General features: G+C 39.4%; 1 non-coding gene and 1 pseudogene across 1 annotated transcript; both read left to right on the plus strand.

Moving 5' to 3' along the window:
- The window catches only part of LOC131251861 (uncharacterized), a 21,984-nt pseudogene extending 16,644 nt beyond the window's left edge, over positions 1–5,340 (plus strand).
- Positions 5,341–7,008: 1,668 nt separating this feature from the next.
- Positions 7,009–7,092, plus strand: LOC131252455 (small nucleolar RNA snoR114). The gene has a single exon (XR_009174475.1). It is a non-coding gene; the product is annotated as a small nucleolar RNA snoR114 (small nucleolar RNA).
- Positions 7,093–21,447: the final 14,355 nt, after the last annotated feature.

Raw genomic sequence — 21,447 nt, forward strand, 5'->3', positions numbered from 1 at the left:
TGATCATTTGCCTGTGGAAAATCAAGCAAGAGAGTGATTTATGAGACTTGAGGGAGGTAATTATGACTTGCTAGGTTGGCATAGTGTGCGCATATATACCGTGTGTAATTGCAACAACTCTCTTTGTAAACCTTGAAAAGCTGGGTCTGAATGATGTTCATCTTGTGGTAGAAGAGAAGTCAGGTTCTCACTTTTCATCCTTTCCAACTGCAAGTATATGAAAGATGCTTAAGGTGAAAAGGGGAGAAAAATCAACCAACAAAAAAATTCCTGCTGAAATAAAAATGACACGGTTCCTTATCTATTCAGAAACTATCCCATAATTCATACAATCTGAGCAAAGGTATAAACTCCAATAGAAATACCTCAGTGCATCTGTAATGATGAGAAATGCTATAATTATGCATACTTCATGTTAGTTCCATGAAGCCCTGTCCTCACCATATACATGGAGAAAGTGTTTGCTGACCAAACTGTGGAATCATCATCATCATCTAAAGCCTTATCCCAATTAATTAGATTCCACTACATGAATTCTATTGTGCTATTCCACTCTATCAAGTGCTACATGAATACAAAACCAGATTGATTAGAAAAAAAAAAATGGTTGGCACAAAATCTGGAACGAAGCCCAGACAAACACTGTAGCATGAATACCATAGCACAATTACTATTGCAAGTGCAGATAGAAGGAAGTAGGAACATGTGGAATGAACGTGTGGATTGAGCCTCAATGCGCTGATACCATGTAGAAAAATAAGCTAAGAAGAAAGGAAAAAGAAGAAGTGAGAGAGACTTGTGTCTAATCTTCATAATCATACAAAGCAGCTGACTAACCTCCTTATTGATAAAGAGTATAAAAAGACTAAACATATTCGCACTAAACATAAACATAAGATAACCAACTACATTGAGGTGTGCACTGCAGGCACACACAGAGATTCCAACATGTACATGGATGGGCCAAATGCAAAAAGTTTAGTGGTTGGGCAAATGCTATCCACTTTTTGCTAGTTGAATGTGGACTACTGCTCAATTTTCCTTCATAACGGCATTCCTCTATAGTTATAAGAAAAACAGAAAAGTATAAGCATACCTCTTTATGAAGACACTCCATGCTAGACTATAAGTATTGCTCTCTGAAATGCCCATTGATAAGAGCCGTATTCATGTTGTTTTGCAGCAGGCCCTCTTTTTCTTGGCGCACTAGCCTTGAAACTTCAAAACTTTTAGATGCGAGGGCATCCTGTTAAACAATAGAATATAAGTTAGGAGACCCCAAAATCACCACACAGATCACCGCACAGCCTTGTTGGGGTTGTATATGCAGTTCATTGCCACTACCACCAAAACTTGCACACCCAATTAATCACACTTCGTGTCTTGGTGTTGCAAATCTTAATAAACAGAATAGAACCACTTGTTCAGTGATATCACTGGTCTTACATCCTTATAACTACATCATGTTATGGAACTGACTCAGTAATACAAATGCTTGGAAGAAACAATGACACTATTTTCCAAATACTTTACCTAGATTTCCGTTACTCTTTCTATTCCTTAATATATTTAGCTCATAAACCAAAAGAGAATGCATAACTAAAGGTAGACACAGAGACCATGGCTATGAATGAAATTTGCCTGCCTAGGTGCAAAATGTTCAAGATCACTTACGATGATCCAACAAAATAAATTCAAGAGGGTGATTCCAGGGAAATATTAAATTACCTGTCAACTTGACTGATTTCCTTCATCAATGGACAATTCATCTTGACATGAACCCACTACAAGACTAGTGTCTGAGGATTTCAGGCCGCCCATCTTATTTGCATCATTAGTATCAACCATGTTTACTGTATCCATTCCAGGCCAGCTCTGAACTTCTGATGTCAAGGACCTGCCAGTTTCTGCAAGTGGCTGAACGAACACAGCATTGGGACCACCAGGTTCATGATTTCCTTGCTTGGTAACATTTGTAGAAGATGCAGAGTTTTCCAACAGTTCATTGAATTAAACGACGATATTCGTATCAAACGACGAAGAAAAAAAATAAAAATCTAAGATCTGTACAAAGGGAAAAACATCGGAATCTGTTGAAAACAACTTGTATTTTGGTAACTCGATGTTAGACGCTGAAATCTATGCCTATCATATCTTCTTTCAGGGAATCGAATCGAATGCAGATCAAATCGACATGGAAAAGCTCTGCGTAGTTTTCAGCTCAAGAAAAAGCAGTAAAACCCTAAAATTTTCAGGGAAAAGGAGAACGAAAGAATAGGCGTTTGTTTCCGGAGAGGAGATTCAATGGATTTCACAATCCGAATAGTAAAAGAAAATCCGGGAAAATCTATTCCGTAAAAGCAAATACGAGATCAATAGAGGAAGAGGAAGATCGAGAGAGAGAGAGAGGATCGGGAGAGGGAGAGGGAGGTCGTGTGACAATGGGAACGAGGGTTTCGGCCCCAAAAAAGGTGAAATCGATTTGGTAATTGCGGCAAATAAAAACTATTGTGCCTGTAGGGCCGTGTGGGGTCCAGCGAGGTCTCCAAAACAAACCCAATCTGTCCATCTATTTTAAAATATAACAATAGAACATAATCCTAAAAATTAGGAATATTCAAAATGCAAATGGGACACACCAACAAAATATCAGAAATAGCAACGTTGGCTATTAAAACAGGTACAAATTTGAACACGGTTTATAACCGTTTCAAATCAGACACGGCTTTGAACCGTTCTCAAACCAAAATACCAGCCATTCCTATCCAGAGATTTTGGTGTAGTGAAAAGTGATAGATATGATTATATAATATTAGTTCCTTTTTTTGAAATATCTTTGATATATATTTTTTAATGAGGCAGTTAGTTTTATGGATTGCCTAAGGAAATAAAAAATAAAAAATCACCGTTGTAGAAATGCAACAAACTGTTACAACTACTGAGCAGAGTTTTAACAGATTCGATCCGCAACGAATTAGAATCTTAAAAGATGCTAGGTCAACAAGTATGGCATGGTTAAACTGGGCTGTCCTTAATTGGGTTGACCTCGGCCTAGCTGATCCCTTTACATAAGCATATGTATGGGCGCCAATCATGCAATATCAAATGATGACCTCTTTGGGCCAGCATGATGTGCACATGACATTTGTTTCGTCCAAAGCACGAACCACCTAAAGTTTGTGCAGTGGCTCAAAAATCAAGTGGATCAAATATTTAGATGGGCAACACTTATTGCTGCAAGTTTCACTCTCCGAAGATACGGAAAGAATATATCAATATCGCTAATAATTGAAAATGTATGAAAACATGGTGAAAATGGTAGAATTTTATAGTGAAACTTAGGAGAATCTAAAAGAGACATATTTGCATATTTAGGAACAAAGAAATTTATGAAAAAATACATACATAATCAATTTTCATTTAATGGGACTTGAAAGCATGTGCTCTCATACAAAAAAAAAAAAAAACTAATCAAACCATCGCATCCATTCCATCTATATATCCAACTATCACATCTATCCAACCATCCAACCTCCCATCCAAACATCTATCGATATTTCAAAATAATGACAATACAAGATATTTTGCTAAGAAATCGTCGACAATTGAAAAGGAAATAAAAGACTATGGCCTCAATATTGCCCATGTTACAATAATGATAATATTGTGATATGACTGATATTATCATCAACAATTTGAATATTATATAAAACCATACGGCCATAAAAAAAAAAAATTTAATAATTTTTTTATTATATCTATATATTAGTGATATTATCAAAATATCGTCGATACACTGGTGATTCAAGGGACACCTAAAATTTAGACAATAAAAATAATTGGCGACATCAACATATTGGTGACACTTTTTCTTTTTTCTTTTTCTTTTTAAAGACAAGATCGGTTCACTAACAATAAGCAAATAAATATACTACTAAAAGGAGATTATAGGGATGATATGGGCTACCCCTTCTTTTCTCCCGTAAATCCTGTGCAAATATCTTCTTCTGTCTATACGGATTCCATAGAAGAAACTAACCCCGCTTTCTGCTAAAATGAGCTCGTGGTGGGCAGGCGCCGTCGGCACAGCGAAGAAAAAGTTTGAGGAAGGTGATGGCACACGCCAGTATCAGAGCGTGGCCCTGATAATTGGCGTCACCGGCATCGTTGGCAACAGCCTGGCCGAGATCCTCCCTCTCGCTGACACCCCCGGCGGGCCGTGGAAAGTCTACGGCGTTGCCCGCCGCCCCCGTCCTCCATGGTACGCAGAGCACCCAATCGAATACATACAGTGCGACATATCCGATCCATCCGACGTCCAATCCAAGCTCTCTACCCTCTCTGCTGTGACCCACATCTTCTATGTTGCATGGATCGACGGACGCACCGAATCTGAGAACTGCGAAATCAATGGCTCCATGCTCCGCAATGTCCTTCAATCTGTAATTCAAAATTCACCCAATCTCCAGCACATCTGCCTCCAGACAGGCCGCAAGCACTACTTGGGCTCTTTCGAATCTATGAAAAACCCACACGATCCCCCTTTACACGAGGAACTCCCCCGTCTACCGAGCCCCAATTTCTACTACACTCAAGAGGATATCTTATTCGAGGAAGTTGAGAAGAAGGAAGGGCTGACCTGGACAGTCCATCGCCCTGGGATAATCTTCGGCTTCTCTCCTTACAGCCTCATGAACTTGATTGGGACCTTATGTGTCTACGCCTCCATCTGCAAGCACGAGGGGCTCCCGCTACGGTTCCCGGGCAACCATGTCGCGTGGGAGGGATACTCAGACGCGTCTGACGCCGACCTAATCGCGGAGCACCAGATATGGGCTGCCGTCGACCCATACGCCAAGAACGAGGCATTCAATTGCAGCAATGGTGATGTGTTCAAGTGGAAGCATCTGTGGAGGATTCTGGCAGAGCAGTTCGAGGTGGAGTATGTGGAATTCAAAGAGGACTCGGGTTTTAGATTGACGGAGGCAATGAAGGATAAGGGGCCTGTTTGGGAGCAGATTGTGATTGAGAAGGATCTTGTTGCTACTAAGCTAGAAGCGGTTGGGATTTGGTGGCTTGTGGATATTTGTTTCAATCTGCCAGGTTCTTTCTTGGACAGTATGAATAAGAGTAAGGAGCATGGCTTCTTGGGTTTCAGGAATTCCACTTCTTCTTTCTCTTCTTGGATAGAGAAGACGAAGGCTTACAAGATTGTGCCTTGATGTATGGATGGGGGGGATTATGGTATTTTGATGATCGATCATTTGGGTGATTTGGTTTTTCTTTGAACTGTGTTAATAAGGAATAATAAAACATGATTAGCTTCTTTTTTTTTTTTTTTTTTTTTTTTTTTAATTCTTTGCAAATACAGTCCATCTCTCGTATTGTTTCCGTGACCTCTGACATCGCTGAAGATACCACTTGAGACCACCTTTGCTACCTGAAGTTGCATAAAATACCTCCAAATGGTGTACCCATACATAAACATATCAAAGTGGGTTGTCCATCATGTGGGGGCCTGCCTTCGATGTGGACCATTCATCATTATGGGCCGACTTTTGATGTGGACCAGCCATGATATGGGGCCACTTTTTTTTTTTTTTTTTTTTTTTTTTAAGAAAGAAGGTATTTTTTTTCCATTTAAAAATATCAGTATTATAGACATTATTATCACCAATATCTAAGATTAGCAATATCTAAGATTTCTAAAAAATCAGTATTATAGACATTATTATTAGTTTTATCTTTATTTCTGACTGAGAGATACAAATCTTGGAGATACTTTGAACAATGATAGGGCCTAACGCATCTCTAAATTGAATCAGTGTGCATCAACTTGTTGATAGCTTATATGTGTGAGTTGGGTTTATCAGGATCCAACTCAAGCTCAACAATTTACTTAAATGGACTTCATTTCTTTAGCTCAAGCTTAAACTGTTAATCATTATGCATGACATGAGACAAAAGAAATATCTTGTTGTTTCTTCCATGATTCCTGATCTCGCAGCTCTCTCAGTACTAGAATACATATCAATATGAATTTCTAACCATCTGTCGTGGGAAAAGAAGAATTAATCTTATAAAATTTTCAAGAAATTCATAAATCTCTTTTGGAAGCTTTTCATGTTCATAAATTGCCATGGCATCAAGGAATATCTAGAAAGCCATTTAGGAAATGTTCAGAGGTTGATCAAACCCATTGCCACTAATATTATATGTCCATGTGGTCCATCTACATCAAGAACCAATTGCCACTAATACCATGTGTCCATGTGATCCATCCACATCATGAAGATGGATTACACGCTCAAGTAATTTGTGGGTGCAATGTAGCATTTGTGCGACATCAAACCCGTGCATTAGGTGTGCTCCACCTTTATGGGACGAACCAAAATTAGGCTGATTTGAAACACCTATGGGCTACACAGAAAATAATGTAAAAATGTGCCCAAACCTACAAACTCAAATGTCAAGCATCCATCATCAATATGCGACCATTCATGGACGCTCCCCATGCCTAGTTGAGAAATACTACTATGTGATGCTGCAGTGAATTCCATGAAATTATATCCCAACCATACGCGTGGAAAACAAAAGTACGCTGATGAGGGAGTTGGTTTCGTAGGGCACCATGACCATGCAATGGGCCAAAAATCTTTTAAGTCTACCACTCTGACCATGAGGTTTTTCTGGTGGATGTGGACTGCTTCTCATTGAACTAGGCCTTCTCAGACCACTGATAATGATCATGTTCTAAGGATGGATCCTAGCCGTCTAATCAAGAATTAGGATTGCTTGATTTAGAAGGGTTCTTGGGAAAGGTCAATCCATGATTGACCAATGGTATTGATCACTGAACCATATACCCCGCTTGGATAAACAGGGAAGTAAAGAAAACTAGGCCATTCCTATTATTATCTCATAATCCACTTCTCACGTTTGTCCCACATCGGTTACTTAATTATATTATGAGCTCTTTATGTTTTTCTCTTCCCACAAAATGTACGTGAGCGGTGAAGAGGATTTACGCAGTTGCGATGGTGGGTGCTGTCTCTATCTTCTGATACAGAAGAAGCTAGCGTAGCTGAGCTCATTTTTGTGGTAAGTACGATACGGTTGACACTACCGTGTATCAATCTGCTATATTTTTTGTTCTTTTTTTTTTTTTTTTTCTGTGGACAGGTTGGATGGCAAATAAATGCCAAAATGGGCTCAAGCTTCAGATCTACCATGATATGGATATGAGAAGTAGGCGAAAGGGAGAAGGAAAACCGCGTTTGACACATGAATTACGCAGCCTCACACGTTACACAGACTCACACGTTTCCTTCCCTTATTTTATTTTATTTTATCTTACTTCTCTGGGCGTTTTTTTGCATGAAGACGTCAACGTCTTTGGGTGTACGCTGTACCCCCCTATTTTGATGATTACTTGCACGTGAGCTGTGTGTTAGATGATGCGTGATGCTGACTATGTTGTCGCCTTCACGCCCATGCTAATGAACGGTTCGAATCATCTGAGATGATGATTCCAAGTAACATTCGTTTGATTGGATGATTGTGATCCACTTGGGATTGGATCTGCTTCCTTTTAGGGCATGAAAATAAAAAAACTGATGGACGGCATGGATATACAGTACATACATCCAGGGCGGCCCCACCGTCAGGGAAACCACCCCTAACGTGTTACACGGATATAATGTTTCGTACACATGCACACAGATAATACATGCGGCATGCATACAACTCAACTTTAAACGTTCAAATTGTGGGGCCCACCGTAGGTAGATTGTAGACGTAAAATCAGATCGATTGGGAGATCCTAGCCTCTGATCAGTGGACATTTGTTTGTTGAATTCGGACCATTGACTACTTCTCATTTTGATTGTCCATTAGGTATCTGCTAATCTTCTGTTTGTGATCAACGTTTGAGCTTGACTTTTAGATGTGACTCATCTCTAGTGGAGCCCACTACTTGGACAACTTAATTTAAGTTGCTGGAATGCCACAGATACAATTACTGTAAATGCAGTCGTGTGAAACATCTACACTCCGATAAAAACCTATTTGGTTTTCAGTTTGCACAAGTAGGCCCCATTGTTCAGTAATCCAGGCCGTTGATACCATCAGCCCCACTAGGATTCTTCTGCCAAAGTGAGCCAATTGGGCTGATCCAAAACAAAAGTGGGCCACACGAATGAAAACAGTTCGGATGGTTAAAAGGTAGGTAGTTGCACAAACCAAGGTGAGGTTTTGCAAAACTCCCGATATTTTCTTGATAAATAAATTAAACGATATTTTCACCTTAATATTGCATAACATTTTCAAAATATCTGCATTTTTTATATTTTTTTACCAATTTATCGCAAAATTATTATAATATTAACGTGTAAATTTTATAGAGTTTTTTACAGAAAAATTCTTCATAAATTCTAAATTTACAGAAAAACTCCCACACTAATAAAAAAAAATACCTCCCTAGTGCTTTTTGAAAATGAAAGTTATCAAAGTATGTTTATAGTATTAAAGTATCTTTATGTATTGTTTTTCTTTAAAAAGGTGATGAAGTCTCACATGGTTATGACATCTAACCTGTTAGACATAAAATCCCTAGTAAACTCTAATGAGTTGTGATGCGTCTTATTCATACAAACTTATTTTAGTAAATAAGCCCAAAATCAAAGCATGTCCAAAGCTCAAGTGGACTACACCACATGAGAAAGTATGTAGTGAACACTACCATTGAAATCTTAAGGGTTGTTTGGTGCAGGTATTACATGGGATTAGGTGGGATAGAATTGCATTTGGTCACGTGAAATTCCATCCAGCATTTGAGGAGGATGGGAAAGGTTTGGATTAGGTGGGATGGAATTGCATGTAGTCCCATGGAATTGCATATGGTACCATGAATGATTTCCGTGGATTTTGAAATCCACTACACATGTGGGCCCCCCAGTGATGCATGCATTTATCCATGTCATCCATCCATATACACTGTTTACACATGACATTATGGTTATATACATGTACAAGTGAGTGACATCCATTGTGAATTTGGTCCATTGATTACAATTTCATGGTCCACCAACACATGATTTTGTTTAATCCAGTGTTTTCTCGTAGCAAAAATTTTGTCCCTAGCATGAGATTGGATGGCTACAATATCATGGTATTTCCAAACATGCAATCATTGTGCAACAATGATGTTAATTTCATCTAATACAATTCAATATCATTCAATGCCAAGGACCAAACAGGCCCTTAAGGGCTGCGGGGCATTAAAGTTTTGGATCATGCTATTATTTGTGTTTTCCTTCATCCATGTCTGTGTCATCCAATGAACGAGTTGGATAACAAATAAACAGTAATATGGGTAGGGGTGTACACAAACTGAGCTAGCTCGGTTAGCTCGCTCGACTCGACTCGAAAAAGCTTGATTCAACTCGGTTCGAAGGTGAGTTCAAGTTGAGTCGAGTTGATTTTTTGAGCTCGAAAATGAGTTCGAGTCGAGTTCAAGAAGGCCCCAGCTCGACTCAACTCGGATCGAATCCAACTCGAATCGAACTCGGATCGAACCATTTTGGTGACTCGGTTACTTTGCCATTGATGTTACTCACTAATTGTTTGATAAAATGACTCAACGAAATGTGGCTGGTGGCAAGGAAGGTTTGGCCAGTGGCAAGCAAGGTATGTACATTAACCAAATAACTTTTTTCTCTCTGTTTTTTTTTTTTTTTAATGTTACTTAGAAGGTGTTTGATAAAACACCTGTAAAACCATTGCCTCTATTTGTAAAACAGTGAGTTTTTGAAGTTGTAGTTCAAGTGTTTGTGGAAATGCCTCAATGGCAAACTTGGATCGATCTTGGCTCGAATTTGGCCCCAGCTGCTGACCGAACCGAGCCGAGCTGGCCAGTCGAGCTCAAGGACCGAGCCAAGTCAAGTTCGAGCTGAGGTCAGCCAGTGTTCGAGCTGAGTCGAGCTGAGGCCAACTCAACTCGATTCGACTCAATGTACACCCCTAAACATGGGCCTTAGGAAGGTTTTGACGGTGGACATCATTATCCCCACTCTTTCATTAGGTGGGGTCCACTTGACCTTTGGATATGTTTCAATTTTAGGTCTCAACCAGTAAAATGAGGTGAAAAAATGGACGGACAATTAATGTGGCCATGCCACTTACGGTTCCGTGTGAGAAAGCATATTGAGTTACTCACTAGCAATCTGCTTCCCTTAGACATGCATCCAAAAACCTGATTAAATGATACTTTAAGTGAATTTTGATATTTTAAGTTGTGTATATATTATTATTATTATTATTTGGTGTGGCTTAAGTTTAGATTTATCAATATTTTTTTATTCTCCCGAATATATCATGGTAGATTACATTTATTGCAATAGGTTGATATTATATAAATATCACGTGGGTCCTGCAATTCTCATTTTGTATATTATTTTTTAGGGTGTGGTTCACGTGGGTCCTGCAATTCTCATTTTGTATATTATTTTTTAGGGTGTGGTTCACGTGGGTCCTGCAATTCCCTCTGCCAATTACCCTCCACTACTCTGAACCACTAGATACACGGTTGGGATCATCCAAACAATGCTGGCATATGGGCCCCACCCACCACTACTTGTGATGCAAGGATTACCCTTCCACTATTATAAATAGACCATTTCTCTACTACTAAGATAGTAAATAGTAATTGATACAAATGGCTCAAGCCACACCAAAGATATCAGTTTCAGTACCGATATTCTTCCTCATAACCATTGTTGCCAGCTTGGAAGCCAAAGACACAAGAACGAAAGAGACCAACATGGTTTTCTACATGCAAGACTGGGAAACAGGCCCGAAGGTGACTTCAATCCCGGTTGCCGGAATCAATGGCATGAATTCAACTGGGTCCAAGTTCGGAACCATCTTTGTGTTGGACGATGCGATCACCCAAGGAGTAGATAGGAACTCGAAGGAGCTAGGACGAGCTCGAGGGATATTTGTAGTATCGTCCTTAGACGCCTCCGCCTTATCTTTCATGTTCACGATCGTTTTCACGGATGGAAACTACAAAGGGAGTACGCTACAGATACAAGGTTTGGAACCCTACTTCTCACAACGTAGGGAGGTATCGGTCGTATCCGGGACGGGCTTGTTTCAATTTGCGACGGGCTATGCTAGTATCGAGACGGCTTTCGTTGACATTCCCAATGTAGTTGTCAAGATGATTGTTACCGTTCGCCACTATTCAGATTAGGACTCGGCTAATTTGTCGTCGAAATCTACTATTTTATTGAGTTCACATGTTACATTAGTTTTGTGCTTGCTATCTCTACTTTTAAGTATGCTTTTTCAAAATCCCACTGAGTTTTAGGTGTTTCTGATTCTATTTTTGCTTATATGATTATATATGCGATCCATGCCTTACAGTCCATTCATCTGGCTTGGATGAAGGGTTAGGCAAAAAAAGTTAGGTTGTTTTGCAACTCAGGCGGGCTCTAATGAAAATTAAGGGTGGGCATTCCCCCTGCAACTGTTTCTGTTTCTACGGCCCACTTAAGTTTTGGGTACGATTGATTTCTTCACCCTTTAAGTTTTATCATGAGGTGGCACACATCAAATGAATGGATTGGATCTCATGTGACTGTAGCATTCCGATAAGGTCGAGCACTGTCAGATTGCTAGTTATCAGAATGCTACGTTAAGGTCGAGGGTACAGTACCCTCTCTCTCTCTCTCTCTCTCTCTCTCTCTCTCTCTCTCTCTCTCTCTCTCTCTCTCTCTCTATATATATATATATATATATATATAAGCATCACTCTTATGAAAATATCCGGAGGGACTTTAATTAACGTCGTTAGGTTGAGTCTCCTTTATGGTGGAGTAGAATTGAAGAAATATAATGATTTAGGTGGCCCTGCCTCATCAAGACGATGTGACCGTTACTTTGGCTCCTAGCTTGATGCATGTATTCTATATTCAAGCTGTCCTATTTTTTAAAATCATTTTAGGGAATGAATTAAAAAATGAAGCAAATCCAAATCTCAGCAGGTGGACTACCCAAGGTGACGGTGGTGATTGAGCATTAACAATTTATAATATAGGATATAAAACTTTTAGATTAAGCTGATATTTGTTTTTTCCCCCTTGGTCCAGGTTTAAGTGACCTTATCAATAGGTTGGATGACAAATAACATTACCTCGGCCCTTAGTAAGTTTTTAATGGTGGGATATTTAATCACCATTGTTTTCTATTGTATGGTCCATCTAAGATTTGTATCCGCCTGGTTTTTGGGCTCATAGTAATATTCTTGTAAATAAGATGGACGGGATAGATATAGAATAAATTCATCAAGGTGGGCCCACGTACATATCTGCTTTGATTTTACGCTCATAGCCTAGCATGTTCTTGTAAAAGGGATTGACAACATGGATATAAAATAAATTCATCAAAGTGGGCCCCACGGTAAGGGTTGCACCATGTTGGGTGAGTCCGGGCTGCACCTAATCCGCTCCCAGTGAGGTAGCCCAGGCAAAAGTTTGCATGCAATTAGTTTTTTGAATTTTCTTAAAAATAATAATCATTGCTCTAGAAACTTAATGCTGCCACTTTTTAGTAGAGTGCTAATGAAGTTGATCCACATCGAATCGGAAGCTTAAAAAACAGGACCAAGTTAGTTTGATCAGGTTTATTTTTGCGCTGGATCAAGAAGCACGTCATGTAAACAATTGGGCTGTGCTTGGGTTGACCTTAGCCAAGCTGACCCATCTAGACATGCAGAGGCAGGGGTCTGTCGACCTTTTAAGGGCCAGCATGACGTGAGCATGAGATTTCTTTTGTTTGTTTTGTGTACCTGACGTAGGAAAGGACGTGGGCTAATTGTTCCAAACCTATGCAACTTTTCTGGACTCCTCACAAAAAAGCCTGGAATACACAAGGAAAAGAAAATAAAAATAATTTTAAGAAATTTAAAATAATTTGATTGATGATGAAAAACGAGATTACAACTCTTTAAATAAAGTTACAAACCCTAGGGAGAAGTTTTCGAATCAAACTACAACTAAAACTCTTAAAAATCGTGACTTACTATAAATAGTATTATTTATAAATGGTCGTGACTTTCACTGGACCTCATGGTTTTCGCCCAAAAATAGAATTGTCTTATTTGGCGTAACCATGCTATTCTACTAATTATTCTAAGCACTTTTCATGTTGGGGGCAATTCCAAAAGCCCAACCGATGAAGAGTTATACTCAAACTAAAACTTATTATAAATATACTCAAACTAAAACTTCTTATAAATAGTAAAAACGAAAATAAAACAGGAATTTTGATGGTATTTTGTAAATTCGGCGTGCGCATTGAGTGGCTAAGGTGGCTCATCCTACCCCAAAATCAGTATGGTATGTCGAATAACTCATTCCGATGCGCTCGATTTAAGGTCTTGATGGTCTAGGTAACTTTCACTTGTGATCGGACCTTTTCTAGTCCATCTTGGCAATGAAATTATCCGTGACCCGCTCTACGTCAGGACCATTGTAGGTTTACAAAGTAGCCCAAAAATCAATTAAATCAAATACTCGAGTGGGTAATGCCTTAGCATAGTATCTAAAAATAATTATGGTACTGTGCTATAACCTGCATGACGGTAATGGTAGGTACTGTTATGCACTAAGGGCGTGACCACTGCTTTAAAAAAATACTCATAGTGGTTGTTATGGTTGGGTTATGAGTGGCATTGGACCTGTGCATTAGGTGTGCCCCACCATGAAGATAGGACGCCAAAATTTAAGTTGATTTGTAACACAGGTGGCTTACACCACTAGAAATAATATAAAAATGTACCCAAACCTAAAAATTCAATCATCTGAGTATCATCATTCACACTCAGTTTCCAAGCATCCATCACATGGGCCCATTCATGGACGCTCCATGTATGAATATAAGTTGAGAAATGCAACTACGAGATGCTTCAAGGAATTCCCTAAAGTTACATCCCAACCGTACACGTGGTAAACAAGTAGGCTGATGGAGGAGTTGATTTGGTAGGCCACCCTGACTATGCAATGGGCCAAAAATTTCCAGTCTACCACTCTGACTAGTTATTGTGAGTTTTACCAGGGGGATGCGGACTGCTGCTCATTTAACAGGGCCTTTCTTCGACTACTGATAGTAATCATGTTGTGAGAATAGATCCTAGCCGTCTAATCAAAGGGTTATGATTGCTTGATTTAGAAGGGTTTTTGGGAAAGCTCAATCCTTGATTTACAAACGGTCTTGATCACTGACCCATGCAACCCACTTGTAGATACAGAGAAGTAAACAAAACTATGCCAATCCTGTTATTGTCTCATTATCTACTTACCACGTTTGACCCACATCGGTTAAATTGTAGTATTATGAGCTCTTTATGCTTTCCTCTTGTGATTATGGTAAATATGAGCGGTGATGACTCTTTAGGCAGCTGCGAAGGTGGGTGCGATTGCAACCATCTCATATTTAGACGAAGCTAGCGTATCTAAGCCGACGTGGGCTGGGCTGGTGCTCCACCTAGCCCAATCCAAGGTTCCTGTGTGCTAATATTTTTGTTATTATGTTAGTCTATTATATTTTCAATACAGGATTTTGTTTTTTCTAAACAAAGAAGCTAAAATATAAGACAACTACTCCTTTAAAAGTCTTGTGTAGGATGCGATCTATTTGAGAGAGAGAAATCCGGCATATCTTGTTAGCTTGAGTCATAGGAAATGATGTGGACCAATGAAACCTGTAGCATTAGAATTTCCTGTACCTTCTACACATACTATCCGCACTCAATTATAATTTATAAAAAGAACTTATATATTGATCTGGTTCAGGTTGGGTCAGGTAACCCGAGGCCGACCCAAATTTTATTGGGTTAGTGTTTGTATAGCCCAAGCCTGAGACTGAACCCGATACATCATGCCCAAGAACAACCGAATGCCGGGTCGGGGGTTGATCCCGCATGACTTTCAGCCCTATTATTTAGAAATAGGCCTAAATTTTAAGCTCAGCCCGTTCCTTGAGCCTGATAATCCAGCCCAAGTCCAACGCAGGCCAGACCCTGAAACCAGACAGGCCAACCTGGCCCATTGACACCCCTGACTGGATTTTATGAGTCGGTCTTTTGGCGCAATATTACTTTGAACTTCCATTCAGGACGTGCACGTAAATTAAATTAAACCGTTCAATTTATGTATGCAAGCTTAGAAAGTATGATTAACCAAGAAAATGTCTTTGATAAGCTTATTAAGATATTTGCAGAAATTTATTGGACGGTTTAAAAACGAAATTATTATCCAATGGTCAACTCACAAGTGTCCGTGAATAGAGGCTAGGATCGTGAAACCGATCTAATTTTCGCGGATTGCCTGGAGACCTGACAATGTGCGGCCCGTCATGATGTTTCTGTCCCATTGTGATATATATATATATATATATATATATGTTTTATCCACACCATTCATCCATTTTTCTATCTCATTTTAAGGCATGAGCTGAAAAATGAGGCAGATACAAAGCTCAAGTAGACCACACAACACAAAACAGTGGGGATCAAACACCAATAGTTGGAAACTTCTCGAGGGCTCCTGGAAGGTTTCAATGGTGTGCTTCCTTATCCCACTATTTCCAATGGTGTGGTTCACTCCGATAAAAACCTAGAGGCATATACAGTGCTACTGTTTGGGTTTCAGTTTGCACAAGTAGGCCCCATTGTTCAGTAATCCAGGCCGTTGATACCATCAGCCCCACTAGGATTCTTCTGCCAAAGTAAGCCAATTGGGCTGATCCAAAACAAAAGTGGGCCACACGAATGAAAACAGTTCGGATGGTTAAAAGGTAGGTAGTTGAACAAACCAAGGTGAGGTTTTGCAAAACTCCCGATATTTTCTTGATAAATAAATTAAACGATATTTTCACCTTAATATTGCATAACATTTTCAAAATATCTGCATTTTTTATATTTTTTTACCAATTTATCGCAAAATTATTATAATATTAACGTAAATTTTATAGAGTTTTTTACAGAAAAATTCTTCATAAATTCTAAATTTACAGAAAAACTCCCACACTAATTTCTTTTAAAAAAAAAAAAAAAAAAACCAACCCTCCCTAAGCGCTTTTTGAAAATGAAAGTTATCAAAGTATGTTTATAGTATTAAAGTACCTTTATATATTGTTTTTGTTTAAAAAGGTAATGGCGTCTCACATGGTTATGACATCTAACCTGTTAGACGTAAAATCCTAAACTCCATGGGGCCACCATGAATTATGATGCGTCTTATTCATACCAACTTATTTTAGTGAATAAGCCCAAAATCAAAGCATGTCCAGAGCTCAAGTGGACCACACCACGTGAGAAAGTATGAATTGAACACTACCATTGAAATCTTAAGGGTTGTTTGGTGCTGGTATTAGATGGGATTAGGTGGGATAGAATTGCATTTGGTCGTGCGAAATTTCATCCAACATTTGAGGAGGATAGGAAAGGTTTGATTAGGTGGGATGGAATTGCATATAGTTCCATGGAATTGCATATGGTACCACCAATGATTTCTGTGGATTTTGAAATCCACTACACATGTGGGCCCTACCGTGATGCATGCGTTTACCCATGCCGTCCATCCATATACACCATTTACACGTGACATTATGGTTATATATGTGTATAAGTGAGTGACATCGGTTGGGAATTTGGTCCATTGATTACAATTCCATGGTCCACCTGTTGAGGGCCTTGCACAAAACCTTAGGATCCAGCCTCTCGAAACAAACCAGAATTATGGAATAATAAAGCAATGAAATAAATCAAAGCATAAACCACACCACACAAAAGATTTTTATGTGGAAAACCCTCAAAGAGGCCAGAGGACCTCGTTCAGATCAACAATCCACTATTAAGTAGAACGTTACAACCTTTTTTACTTACGCGGGAGTGAATAAACAATAAGAGAATAAAAGAAAAACGGAGAGATCTCACCGATTGCGAGGACGTGGAAGTGCTAAGATATAGTAGATTATCTCTACGAGTATAACCTCTTTTCCACAAGCTTTTTTTTTTTTCTCTCTCTCTCTCTCATACCTTTGATAGCCCTAAACCCTTTGGCAACCCTTGCAAAGCTTTAGGAAACTCTATTGCATTACCTCTTGCATACCCTAGAAAACCCTAGGGACCTCTTATTTATAGTTTAGGAAACTCTCTTTCGCACCCTTGCGAAAGCCGCCTCAAAAATCCGAATCTCATACAAAATCAGACTCAAATTTGCGTAACTAGGACTGGTCGTGCAGGCTGTAGGCTGGTCGAGCACTGTTCACTCGACTGGTCGAGCACTGTTTACAAAGCTCGCTGGACTTTGAGTCGAGTGACCCAGGACTGGTTGAGCACTGTTCACTCGACCGGTCGAGCAGGCTGCAGGACTGGTCGAGCAGCGCGGGGATTCCACCGTTTGTGGCATCCGAACCGCACCTCATCTCCTCTGAACTGAGGAGGAAAACTCCATCACCACCAAACATGATTTTGGTTAATCCAGTGTTTTCCCGTAGCAAAAATTTTATCCCTAGCATGGGATTGGATGGCTAAAATATCATGATATTTCCAGACATGCAATCATAGTGCAACAATGATATTAATTTCATCTAATTCAATTCAATATCATTCAATGCCACGGACCAAACATGCCTAAGGGGTGTGGGGGCATTAAAGTTTTGGATCACGCTATTAATTGTGTTTTTCCTTCATCCATGTCTATGTGACCCAATGAACGAGTTGGATAACAAATAAACAGTAACATGGGCCTTAGGAAGGTTTCGACGGTGGATATCTTTAACCCCACTATTTCATTTGGTGGGGTCCACTTGACCTTTGGATACGTTTCAATTTTAGGTCTCAACCCGTAAAATGAGCTGAAAAATGGACGGATAATTAATGTGGCCATGCCACATACGGTACGTGTGAGAAAGCATATTCAGTAACTGCATTCTGCGTCCCTTCGACATGCATCCAAAAACCTGATTAAATGATACTTTTGAGTGCATGTTGATATTTTAAGTTGGGTATATTATTATTATTACTACTTGGTGTGGCTTAAGTTTAGATTTATCAATATCTTTTTATTCTTCCGAATATGATGGTAGATTACATTTATTGCAATAGGTTGATATTATATAAATATGACGTGGTTCCCACAATTCTCATTTTGTATATTATTTTATTAGGGTGTGGTTCATATCATGTTTAGATCCAGGTGTAGTGGACCGTTTGACATCATATGAATATTACATGGGTCCCACAATTCTCTACTTTACCACTCATGGAAAGGAGCACGTGTACAATGGGTGTTATGGTAATTTCACTGTTAACGAAGGCCTCACCTACCGGTTGGTAGAGACATGAGAAATATACGACTGTGAACCCTACCTTTTATCCATTGGACATTCATGCCGCAGTACAAACTTAACATACGCACTTAGACCTCCCCGTACGGATGACAAATTGCGGGGCGAAAATACCCCTCCTTTTCACATAAACGGATTGGCTACTCCGCCTGCAACCCGCCAATGGCGGATCGTCGGTAGTATATGGGCCCAACATGATGTATGCTTTTCATCCATGCCGTCCATATATTTTTTCCAGATCATTTTATGGTATGAGACAAAAAATGAGGTATATCCAAATCTTAAGTCTACCACATTACAGGAAACAGTGTTGAATGAGCGTCAACCATTAGAAATCCTCCCCCATCTAAGTTGGGGCCCACTGTGATGTTTGTGAGAAATCCTCCCCGTCTAAGTTCATTCATAGGTCACAAAGACATGGATGAAGAGGAAAACAAATTTCATAATGATCCAAAACTTCTGTAACCCCTAAAAGGGTTTCAATGGTAGACGTTTAATTCCCCAATGCCTTTTACAGTGTGGTCCACTTGATTGCTAGATCTGTCTTATTTTTCATCTCAAGCCTTAATATGAGTTCGCAAAATAGATGGACGGTTTGGATATAACACATACCTCATAATGGGACCCATAAAAATCGGTAGGGATTACAACAGGAAAAAAAGAAGAAGAAGAAGAAAAAGAGACTGGTCAAAGCCTGGCCTATGGCTACGGATTATAACCGTAGCCATAACGGTAGTTCTATGCACTTTTTTCTCTTTTTTATTTTTATTTTTTACATGGAGAGCATTTTCCTCCTAACATTTTTCTATAATACATAATTATGTAAGTATGTATACATAAGTATATAAAAATATTTTTCTATCTTTTAATTCATTTCTTTGTCTATTTATTTAACAAGCATATCTCCTAAACTAGAATGATTTCCTTAACTTACCACATATGATTTTGGGGGTAGGAGAAGCTAATTTATCCAACCAACCCAGTTATTTCCAAGATTCCATCGAGTTTATGGTTGAAAATCTATTTCATTCAGTTCGTGGTCAATTTTAATTACTTCGCGGTCAAACTATAAATTCAGCTGGGCAAATATGAAATTGAGCGAGGCAAACATGAAATTGAGCGGGGTAAACTAGAAATTCAATGGGGCAACATGAAATTAGGGCTAAAAGTCGGGCGGGTTACTTCGGGTTGATACTCAACCCTAACCCAACCCAAGGTTCCTATACCTAAACCTTGACCCAACCCAACCCAAGCCCAACCCAAGAGGGCTCGGCGGGTTGATTGGGTTGGTCGGGTGTATACGTGCTAATATTTTTGTTATTATATTAGTTTATTATGTTTTAATATAGGACTTATTTTTTATATCTATGATTTTATTAATTATATACGTGATTATTCATCATAAAGAACTTCATTTTTTTCTTTAAAAAAACTGGCTAAAATATAGGACTACTCCTTTAAAAAGTCATGTAGCATAGCACGCAATCTATTTGGGAGAGAGAAATCCGGCATATCTTGTTAGCTTGATTCCTTGAAATGACTTGGACAAATGAGACCCGACATCACTAGTGTACCTTCTACACATACAATCCACACTCAATTATAATTTATAAGTAACTAATATATTGATCGGGTTCGGGTTGAGTCAGACAACCTGAGACCTCAACTCAAGCCCAACCTAAGTTTTATCGGGTTGGCGTTTGTATAGCTCAAGCTTGATATCAGACCTGATATATCCTACCCGAGCCTAACCCAATGTTGGTTCGATCACGGGTCGGTCGGGTTGAACCTGCCCAACTTTCAGCCGTACATGAAATTCAGTGGGGCAAACATGAAATTGAGCGAGGGAAACTAGAAAATCAGCGGGACAAACTAGGAAATCAATGGGGCAAACATGAAATTGAGTGGGGGAAACTAGAAAATCAGCGGGGCAAACTAGGAAATCAGCGGGGCAAACATGAAATTGAGCGGGGGAAACTACAAAATCAGCTGGGAAACTAGAAAATCAGCGGGGCAAACTAGGAAATCAGCGGGGCAAATATGAAATTGAGCGGGGGAAACTAAAAAATCAGCTGTGCAAACTAGAAAATCAGCGGGGCAAACTAGAAAATCAACAGGGCAAACATGAAATTGAGTGGTGGAAACTAGAAAATCAGTGGGAAAAACTAGAAAATCAGCGGAGCAAATGAGGAAATCAGCGGGGGCAAACTAGGAAATCAACAGGGCAAACATGAAATTGAGCGGGGAAAACTAGAAAATCAGTGGGGCAAACTAGAAAATCAGCGGGGCAAACTAGGAAATCACCGGGGTAAACATAAAATTGAGCGTGGAAAACTAGAAAATCAGCGGGGCAAACTAGAAAATCAGCAAGGCAAACTAGAAAATCATTAGGGCAAACATGAAATTGAGCGGGAAAAATTAGAAAATCAGCGAGACAAACTAGAAAATCAGCGGGGCAAACATGAAATTAAGCGGGGGAAATTAGAAAGTTAGCGGTGCAAACTAGGAAATCAACGGGGCAAACATGAAATTGAGCGGGGGAAACTAGAAAATCAGTGAGGCAAACTAGAAAATCAGCGGGGTAAACATGAAATTGAGTGGGGAAAACTAGAAAATCATCGGGGCAAACTAGGAAATCAGCAGGGCAAACATGAAATTAAGCGGGGGAAACTAGACAATTAGTGGGGTAAACTAGAAAATGCTTTTCCTCTCCCATGTTTACCCCGCTGATTTTCTCGTTTTCCCCGCTGATTTTCTAGTTTGCCCCGCTGCTTTTCCTCTCTCATTTCCACTGTTTGCTTTTCCTCTCCCTCTCCACTGCTGCTTTCACCCCCTTTCCTTACTGTGTTTCCGGTAGAAAGACCAAAAAAACCCTTTTTGTGGGCCCCCCTTATTAGCATTTTGTCTTCTTCTGAAAACAGTCGGTCCAGTGAAGAAAGCACGCAGCATAAGTATATTTTAAACTCAATTGAGCCCACATTGAATGTATGTAGTTTCTTTTTATTTTGTACTGGCCAAGGGTTGTAAAGGAAA

The sequence above is a fragment of the Magnolia sinica genome, chromosome 7 (genome assembly GCF_029962835.1).
Source record: "Magnolia sinica isolate HGM2019 chromosome 7, MsV1, whole genome shotgun sequence".
Lineage (NCBI taxonomy): Eukaryota > Viridiplantae > Streptophyta > Magnoliopsida > Magnoliales > Magnoliaceae > Magnolia > Magnolia sinica.